This window comes from Carcharodon carcharias, chromosome 19 (assembly GCF_017639515.1).
Source record: "Carcharodon carcharias isolate sCarCar2 chromosome 19, sCarCar2.pri, whole genome shotgun sequence".
Taxonomy (NCBI): Eukaryota; Metazoa; Chordata; class Chondrichthyes; order Lamniformes; family Lamnidae; genus Carcharodon; species Carcharodon carcharias.
The window spans coordinates 87,490,648-87,501,074 of NC_054485.1; positions in this window are offsets into that span (position 1 = coordinate 87,490,648).

Consider the following 10,427-nt stretch of genomic DNA (forward strand, 5'->3'; position numbering starts at 1 on the left):
CAGGGAAAGGTGGCGAGTGGGATCCAAAAGTGGCTCAGTGACAGGAAAAAAAGGGTAATGGTTGGTGGATGCTTTTGCGAATGGAAAGTGGTCCACAGGGCTCGGTATTGCGGTCCTTGCTGTTTGTTGTATATGTTAATGATTTAGATTTAAATGTGGGAGGCATGATTTGGAAATTTGCAGAAGGCACAAAAATTTGCCATGTAGTTGATAGTAAAGAGGGTAGCTGTTGATTCCAGAATGATATCCATGGTTTGGGTGAGTGGCAGAAAAGTGGCAAATAGAATTCAATCCAGAAAAGTGTGAGGTAATGCATTTGGGGAGGGCAAACAAAGCTAGAGAATACACAATAAATGGGAGGATGTTGAGAGGAGTAGAGGAAGTGAGAGACCTGAAGGTAGCAGGACAGGTGGATAAGGTGGTAAAGAAAACATATGGAATACTTTCCTTTATTGGATGAGGTATTGAATACAAAAACAGGTATGTAATGCTGGAACCGTTTAAACACTAGTTAGGTCACAGCTGGAATATTATGTATAGTTCTGGCCGCCACATTACAGGAAGGACATAATTTCCCTGGAGAGAGTACAGAAAGATTTACAAGAATGCTGTCAGGGCTTGAAGATTGCAGCTATGAGGAGAGATTGGATAGGCTGGGATTGCTTTCCTTAGAATAGAGGAGGCTGAGGGATGACCTAATTGAGATGTTCAAAATTATGAGGGGCCTAGATAGAGTAGACAGGAAAGACTTGGTCCCCCTAGCTGAGGGGTCAATTACCAGGGGGCATAGATTTAAGGTGACTGGTAGGAGAATTAGAGGGGACATGAGGAAACACTTTTTCACCCAGAGATTGGTGGGCATTTGGAATTCACCGCCTAAGTTGGTGGTTGAGGATGAAATGCTCAACACATTTGCAAGGTACCTGGATCTGCACCTGAAACACTGTAACCTGCAAGGCTACGGACCAGCTGCTGGAAAGTGGGATTAAAATGAGCGGCTACGTTCTTTCTTTTTTTTGGCCAGAAAGACATGATGGGCTGAATGGTCTCTTCCTGAGCCATAACTTTTCTGTGGTTTTAAAACAAACAAACCCCTCACCCCAAATGGTCTCCTCACCGACTAAGTACAGAATTGTTAGGGTCCCTCCATCAACGGTCAGTACAGAACTAACAAGGTCCCTCACTAAATGACCACAGTACAGGATTAACCCAAATTAATACCTTTCTCAAAATTTGTTTCATGTTTACCTCAAAAGGAGAGAAAAATACTGCAGATGCTAGATAACTGGTGGGGGAAAATGACACCAAATTGCTGGGAATACTCAGTAGCTCTAGTAGCTTCTCTGGAGGGAGAAACAGAGTGAACATTTCAGGGATGAGCCATCAGTTTCGGGTATGGCATCAGATTGGATGGTAAGGGTCACTTTAGAGGACAAGGGGTCACTTTATATGGTGAACTGTCAGTTTAGGATGCGGGGTCAGTTTGGCCACCTGGAAGTGACCCCATTGCTCTACACCCTCTCTGGGGTCGGGGTGAATCAAGTGACTCCATCTCCCAGGGTGCAGCCCAGTTGGAGTAATCCATCGATGGAGGCTTTTCTCCATCATGTTGCATTGTGGGAAGGTGGGTCCATCATCGTCACCTGTGACTGGAGTGGAATTTATTGCATTTCCTTCCACCTGGACAGCGCGTCCCTGAAGAACGTGGAAAAGGGGGATAATTCTGATATTCTGGAATAAATCTCCTTTCAATCATCACTGACACACTGACAAGAACAGATTCTGGAGTTAGAATGGGCCGATCTAAAATATTACATGTGAGGAGAGATTTATCAAACATATCATTGCAACACATTTGGCAAAAACACTGAGCTCCCGTCCACCTGTATCCAGTTATATTAATGTGATTTCAATCTCCCTCACTCACATCTGAATCATAGGAGGAACGTACACAATCCTGGAAGATTAAAGGGGAGAAATGTTGGTTGTACAGAGATGGAAGAGTATGTTTGGCTATGTTGCATTTAGGGATGTATTTAGCCAAGTGTTGACATTGAGCTTGGGGTTGAGTTTGGTTTTGGTTCCTGCTGCACTTGAGGGGATAACTATAATGCAATAAATGACCCAAGGTGCTTCACAAGAACAGAAGTAAACAAAATTTTGACACAAAGCCCAAAAGAGTGATTTAGGACAGGTGGCCCAAAGCTTGGCCAAAGAGTTTTAAGAAGCCTCTTAAAAGGGGAGAGCGATGTTGAGGTTTGGAGAGGTTTAGGCAGGGAATTTCAACGCCGAATACTCAGGCATCTGAAGGCACGTCCATCAATGGTTCAAAATCAGGAATGTGCAAGAGGACAGGGATGGGGGTATGCATAGATCTCAGCGCGGTGTATGGCTGGAGAAGATTATCAAGATAGGGAGGGGCGAGGCTATGGAGGGATTTGAACAGAACGATGAGAGCTTTACTCTGTGGCTAATGTTTCCTGTACCTGAACTATCACTCCTCACTTTGATAGAGAAACCTTTGAATGTATTTCGAAATCTTCACATTCCCCTGAACCACAATGACCGTACTTGTTGTGTTTGAAGCTTGGAGACGTTTCTGAGAGAGGTGGTCAGATTCTGCTTAAATACTTGTCACACTGACACCTAGAAATTAATTTAAGTGGACAATTGGAAACCATCTTTCAGAGTCTAATAGCCAGAGTTAACTTGATGGTGGGTTACTGATAATGTCAAGACAAGTTGATTTCAGGATTCCTGCACCCCGATTGACCTGGCCTGAAATGGACAGTAGCCATCCCAAATCATAAATGTCCCTTTAACTTAATACCACATGCTTTACCTTGAAGATCAGAGCAATTGGACATGAACCAGTTAGTATCTCTTTGAAGAGCAATTGGTTTGCAATGTCTGTACAATATTTCATCTCTTAATCTCAGATCACAAACCTGGGACAGAAATGTGAGATTACCATATCTCCTTGACCCCTTCAGTGAAACTGCATAAAGATTTCACTATATCTATTCATCACTGAAAATTATTACTAAATCAAACTGGAGCTCAAAATAAATATTCTCCAGAAATGTTGCCATGGCATCTTAATGGAACCATCATTCAGGGATTAAATCACACTGAGAGAGCTCTGTATAATTTCAGGATGATGGTATTGGTGTTGCAGAGATTGTATGATCAGAAGCTCATCTCAGGGTCAAATATGATACCAAGGCCATGAGCAATTTGGTTCAGACGGTTGCCAGGGAAGGGAGGGGGGTGGTGGAGTCAGCAGCGAGGGAACAGGATTTATGGTGGGAAGTGAAGACAATGGCCTGATATTGGATTGGAGGAATTTTCAGCTCATCAATACTGGGTGTTGGATAAGCAGTCAGACAATTTAAAGAAAGTAGAGAAGTTGAGAGAGGTGGCGATATGGTCGAGCTGGATGTGGGAAGACTACCTGTGAAAACCAATGCCGTACCTTCAGATGATGTGTCCAAGAGGCAGCATGTAGGTGAGTAATAGTAGTGGCCAAGGATAGATCCCGGGGTGGGGGGTGGGATCCAGAGATAACGATGTGGGAGCAGGAAGAAAAGTCATTGCCGGTGATTCTCTGGCTAGAATTAGATAAAAAAGGAACCAGGAGTGTTCAGTCTCACCCAGCTGGGCGACAATGTATGAGAGGTGCTCCTTGGGTCGGACCCTCGCCCACCAGGACCAGACCCTCTGCCCGGATCTGAGCACCCCCCCGCCCAATGATCGGACAACCTTCCCCTCAGAATTGTGCCATCCGCATCCTGGAATTGGGCAGTATCTCCTCACCCTACCCTACGACTTGGATCAAACACTCCACCCAGAATTGGACACCAGGACTCCCAGGTTCAGACTTTCTTATGGTCAGGCGTAAGGCTGACCTGCGTGGTACATGCTCCTCATCTGTTTGGAGGCCCAGGCCTGTCAATCTGGCTGACTTCGGGGTCGGAGACCAGTCAACAATAAACGGCAAAGGCCGTGAAATTCGGGCCTCATAGTGTGCCAGGAGAAACCTAGGCTTCTGCTCCCTGCCTCTGTAAAACCCACACCATCCCCCCTCCCTCCCCTGTTCAATCCAGGCTGCAGTTACTGAAGGTTAAACAAAACCCTGACACTGTTGTAATGCTGATAAAAAAAACAAGGGGATGTTGTGATCAACCATGTCAAAGGCCGCAGGTAGGGCAAGGAGGGAAAGTTTACCTTTGTCACAGTCACATAGGATGTCATCCGTGACTTTGATAAGGGCCATTGCAGTGATGTGTTCGAGAGGAAACCTTATTTGGAAGGATTCAAATATGGACTTCCAGGAGCGATAAAGGTAACCTTGGGAGGTGACAATGCACTCAAATGCTTTGTAGAGGATAGGGAGGGTGAAGATGGGATGGTGGGTCACAAAGGCGGCAGAGTTAGAGGTGGATTTTTGAGGATGGGGTAGTGGCAGCAGAGTTGAGGGGAGAGAACAGTCAACAATATCAGCTAAGTTGGGGACCAGGAAGGGTCTTGCTCTTGATCATCTGAGCAACCACCATGGTAAGAGGACAGGGTTATCCACTTCTGTTCCAATCCCAGCCCTGATCCCTCACCCCAGGACCTCAGCTACCCATCAGAGTACCTCGCTGGACATGTCTCCTAACACAAACAACCACCACCAATGGTGGAGGGAGAGAGAGAGAGAGCGGTGACCAGGCAGAGGAATGAAAGATAGATGGTCTTAATAAAATGAATCCAATAAAAAGTAATCAATTCACAGAAAAAAGTATTTGCAACCAATTGAGAATTTGTGCCTTTCTTTTTAGTAATACATGTTTTTCTTTCTGTGTTGAGAATCAAACCAGTGAAGGTCGGGGAGAGACTATAGTTGCTGTTACCCCTGCTGTCCCATAGGGGCTGCTCCAAATCGACTCTTGATCACCCCGCCACTGCTGGGGGTATTTTCAGAACTCCAGCGATCCCTGCTGTCAGTGGGTTGAAGGAAATCAGGGGATAACTGTTACATTCAGGGACAGGAAACACTGGGACCCACCGCTGGGCTACTCTCCGTAGTTTCATTTATTCATGAATTGAATAATTGATGCAACCAGATATTTCACCGTGCTCTTGAGCCGTTCTCTGAACTTGGACTGAGTCACCTCATAAATAAATGCGTTTGTACAGCAACTTAATTCAACCAGCATAAATCCAATCTTTTCAAAGGTATAGAAGGAATCATTGTAATATACATTAATAAATTCCTGGAATGATATAATAAAATAATTTTATAACATATAAAAACCACAGGAATATGAAGCTGCCAGATATGGTGAAGAGTAAAATCACAGACTTCCTTCTGCTCTCCATCTCTGGGTCACTGCGATTCTCTCCCTTGCTCTGACACCTCAGTCCCTTACGGACTTGACTGGTCACTAACATGTATCTGACTGTCAGAGCGTTGAGCAACAGGATTATAGTGCATGGGAGCAATGGGGTTAAAATATTATCAAACCAGTTAAATCCCACCCATGCTGGATCAGTACAATAAATTGCCTTTTCGTTACAGGACCAGGGGACATTGTCAATTATCCATCCAGGTTCAAATCTAAAGGAGATGGGAATTTTTTTTTAAACAGAGCAGAGTGCAGCTGGTGATAGAATCACAGCCGCAGTTTTCTCAGTACAATATTTTGTTTTTAGCTTCTGGCAACAAATAGCCACAAATCAATCAAAGGAGAAAGTGACAGTGAACCAGACAGAACATTCTGCTGCTGCATAAAGCAGGGCAAAGATAACATTACAACACAGGGGTGATTCCTAGGAACAATCCTTGTAAATAATAAGAACTGATCCATAACATTATGACCACAGTGATAATGATCAGTAGATTTGCTGTTGCTGGGCCACTAGGTGGCAAATGTGCATATGGAGAGGCTGCACTTTCCCTGGGATAGGTACAATTGCAAATAAATTAACTGCGCGTGAGAGAGAGAGAGAAACAGATAGAAGTGAAAAGAAATATGAAATTCTGAGGAAAGCATTGTCTGTGTTTGGCAGGTTGTGGCGCTCAAATTTTAAAAATCATATCATTAAACTGAACACAATCTAAATCCGCCCACTTTCAGTTTTAATCAGGGTGGGATGGGGAAAGGGAGTGGCTGAGCATCCAATCTGCTTCAATATTTTAACGACACCAGAAGTCATTGATTTCTCCTGTCGTAGTTCCCAGGCCTCAGTCAATGTGATTGCTGGAGTTATATATAAACACACATACAATCAGCCCCTCAAGCCTGCTACGCCATTCAATAAGATCATGGCTGATCCGATTGTGGCCTCAACTCCATATTCTACCCATCCCCAATAACCTTTGAGCCCTTTGTTAGTCAATAATCTATCTGCCTCTGTCTTAAAAATATTCAATGACCCTGCCTCCACCCGCTCTCTGAGGAAGAAAGTTCCAAATGTCCATGACCCTCTGAGAGAAAAATTATTCTCATCTCCATCTTAAATGGGAGACCCCTCATTTTTAAACTGTGTCCCCTAATTCTAGTCTCTCCCACAAGGGAAAGTATCCTTTCAGCATCCACCCTGTCAAATCCCCTCAGGGTCTTATTTATTTCAATACGATCACCCTCAAACTTCTAAGGTCCAATGGATACTAGCCCAGCCTGTCCAACCTTTCATCATAAGGTAATCCTCCTTCCCCCATCCCAGTATCAGGCAAGTGAACCTTATCTGAGCAGCTTCTAAAGCATTTGTATATTTTCTTAAATAAGGAGACCAAAACTGTACACAGTATTCTAGATGTGGTCACATCAACAACTGTAGCAAAACATCCCTACTTTTATATTCCATTCCCCTTGCAATAAACACCAACATTCCATTTGCCTTTCTAACCATTGCTGTACCTGCATACTAACTTTTCCTCATTCATGTACCAGGACACCCAGATCCCGCTGTACCGCAGAACTCTGCAAGCTCTCTCCATTTAAATGATGTGCTGCCAGTGGACAAGTTCATATTTTTCCACATTATACTCTATCCCCTAAACTGTTGTCCATGCACATACCTATGTCCCTTTGCGGACTTATTATGTCCTCATCACAACCACCTTTGTGTCATCAGCAAATTTAGCAACCATACATTCACTCCCTTCATCCAAGTCATTGATGTAAATTGTAAATACTTGAGGCCCCAACACTGATCCCTGTGGCACTCTGCTAGTACTCTCTCTGGTTGCTCTGAGATTTTCTAAGTGCTCAGCTATAACCTCCTTAATAATAGATTCCAGCAATTTCCCTATGACAGATGTTAAGCTAACTGGCCTGTAGTTTCCTACTTTCTGTCTCCCCCCTTTCTTGAATATTTTCTATTTTCCAATCTGATGGGGCATTTCCAGAATCTAGGGAATTTTGGAAAATTAAAACCAATTCAGCTACTATTTCAGCAGCCACTTCTTTTAAGACTCTAGGATGAAGTCAATCAGGACTTGGGGACTTGACAGCTTTTTGATTCAATACATTTCTTAGTACTCTTTCCCTGGTGATTGTAATGGTTTTAAGTTTCTCCCTCCCTTTCACCTCCTGATTCACACTTACATCTGAGATGTTATTTGTATCCTCTATGGTGAAGACAGATGAAAAATATCTGTTCAATCCATCACCAATTCCTTATTTTCCGTTATTAATTCCCGAGATTTATTCTCTTGAGGATCAGTGCTCACTTTACTCTTTTCCTTTTGTAGAAACTTTTACTATCTACTTTTATATTTTTAGCTAGCTTTCTCTCACCCTCTAATTTCACCCTCCGTATTTTTAGTCATTCTTTGCTGTTCTTTATATTCTGTCCAATCTTCTGACCTGTCACTCATCTTTGTGGAATTCTACTTTTCCTTTCAATTTGATACTATCTTTAATTTATTTACTTATCCATGGATGATGTGTTCTTCCCTTAGGGTCAATCTTTCTCACTAGAATTTATCTTTTCTGAGCATTCTGAAATATCTCCTTAAACATCTGCCACTGCAACTCTACTGACCTATCACTTAACCGAGTTTCCCTGTTCACTTTAGCCAGCTCTGTCGTCATGCCCTCATAATTGTTCTTATTAAGTTTAAAACACGAGTCTTAGATCCACTCTGATCTCCCTCAAACTGAATACGAAATTCAATCACATTACGTTCACTGCTAACTCGGCTTTCAGTATGAGGTCATTAATTTGGCATATTATCAGACCTAGGATAGCCTTTTTTTATATTCATGCATGGGGTGTGGGCTTCGCTGGCTGGGCCAGCATTTATTACCCATCTCTAATTGCCATTGAGAAAGTGGTGGTGAGCTGCCTTCTTGAACTATTGCAGTCAATGTGGTGTGGGTACACTCACAGTACTGTTAAGAAGGGAGTTCCAGGGTTTAGGTTCCAACAGGTTCCAGCCTGCTCTCTGGTTGGTGCTATAACATCATGCTCTAAGAAACTGTCCTCAAAACACTCTGTGAACTCATCATCCAAGTTACCTTTGCCAATCTGATTTGTCCAATCCATGTGTAGATTAAAATCACCCATGATTATCACCGTACCTCTCTCACATGCCATCATTATTTCTTTCTGTGTAACCTGTCCTACAGTGTGGTCACTAGTAGGGGGGCCGATAAACCACTCCCACTAGTGATGTCTTACCTTTAGTATTTCTCATCTCTACCTAAATTGATTCTACATCTTGATCTCCAAAATTAAAGTCATCTCTTTCTATTGTCCTAATGTCCTCCTTAGTTAACAGTGATGCCCCTCCACCTTTTCCCAGCTTCCTGTCCTTCTTAAGTGTCATGTAACCTTGAATATTCAGGTCCCAGTCTTTGCCAACCTGCAGCCATACCTTTGTAATGGCTATTGGATTGTACATATCTATTTCTATTTGTGCTGTCAATTCATCTTTTTTTATTCTGAACGCTGCAGAGTGCATTCAGATACAGAGCGTTTAGTTCTGTCTTCTTACTGTTTTTGTAACCTCTAACTTTATCTGTCGGTGCACCTTTGGGGCTGTACACCTTGCCCCTATCTGCTCATTTCCCTTATTTCTAACTTGCCTTGTCTTCTCTTTTTATCGGGGAGAGGACAGCTTCAAGGAGAATTACGGTAAGTGCCTTCACAGCTCTGCTTTGTGCCCCGGACAAGTAGAAGGGTTTCTCCCCCACCAGTGACGCCATCAGGCCTCCACCACAAACCATACAACGACCCTGCAGGATCAGACTACCGAGGCCGGGATCCTGGAGACCGCTCCAAGCCAAGCCCATCAGTCAGGCTGACTTCCAAATGGGGAGCCCGAGTGCAGAATAATACTGCTTAGTGAAAACTTCGCAACATGCAAGGAAACCTAGGCTTGCAGCCCTCCTGCCTGAAATACGGCCCCTCCCCCCAAAACACACACCCCCCTCACCCCCACTCGTCCAAACCCATTAATATCCAGGTCGAAGGAAAAGTCAATTACTGAGGCTGTGGCCGGAATTCCCCCTCCCCATTGGTGTCCGACGTTATGGTGGGCGTGATTGGACAATATGGCGGCAAAGCCAAAAATTAGTTTCATTCCATCATGAAACTAGTTTGCGATCGTCTGCTCCACCCGTCAGTGGCGGACTACCTTTCTCGTGGCCGCGCGTCGGGAATGTCATTTTAATATATTTACGCTTAACTATAAGTCCTTCTCAGTAAAATCATTCCTCCCGCGCTAAACCTGCTGCCCACACTGGCAGGAAAACACGCCGGCCCAGGATGCGTCTTGACAAGCGTGACTTGCAGAAGATGGGACTTACCGTCAGGGCCTTGCTCACATCGCAGGCACCCGAAGGGCAGAAGATGCTGCAGCCCAACAGCTATCGGACCCTGGAGGAATGTCCATGGCATGACGGGTGGATTCTCATGGACATGGCTCTGCCGTGGAGCAGCTCACAGAAGGTGGAAGGTCACTGTTGATGACTGAGGTCTGCTTCAGGAGATCAGCGTCTTGGCCTTGGGCTGCCATTGATGATCATTGAGGGAGTGGAGAGGAAGGTATACTGGAGGGGTAAGGTTGGGAATGGGGGGGGGAAATGGTGTTGTGGGGTGGGGGGGTGTGAGGTTCTAGGGCCAGGGGTGGGGGTGGTGGTGATGAAGATTGTAATGGGGGAGAATGCAACAAGTGGGGGAGGAAGGTGAACGGGAAGCAGTTTGGACGGGGGAAAGGTTTTCAGAAGGGGGGGGCTGACTTCTGGGGGGGGTGCAGGAAGGAGTTCAAAGAGGGCAAGTGTCCAGGGACAGGAAGGAGCCTTGGGGGAGAGGAAGGAGTTTGGAGGATGGAAGGGGTCCCGGGGGGGAGGGTGTTCAGGGGGGCAGGAAGGAGTAACGGTGGAGGTCGGGATAAGGGTGGGGGATGTTCAGGTGAATGGGCAAGGGATGGT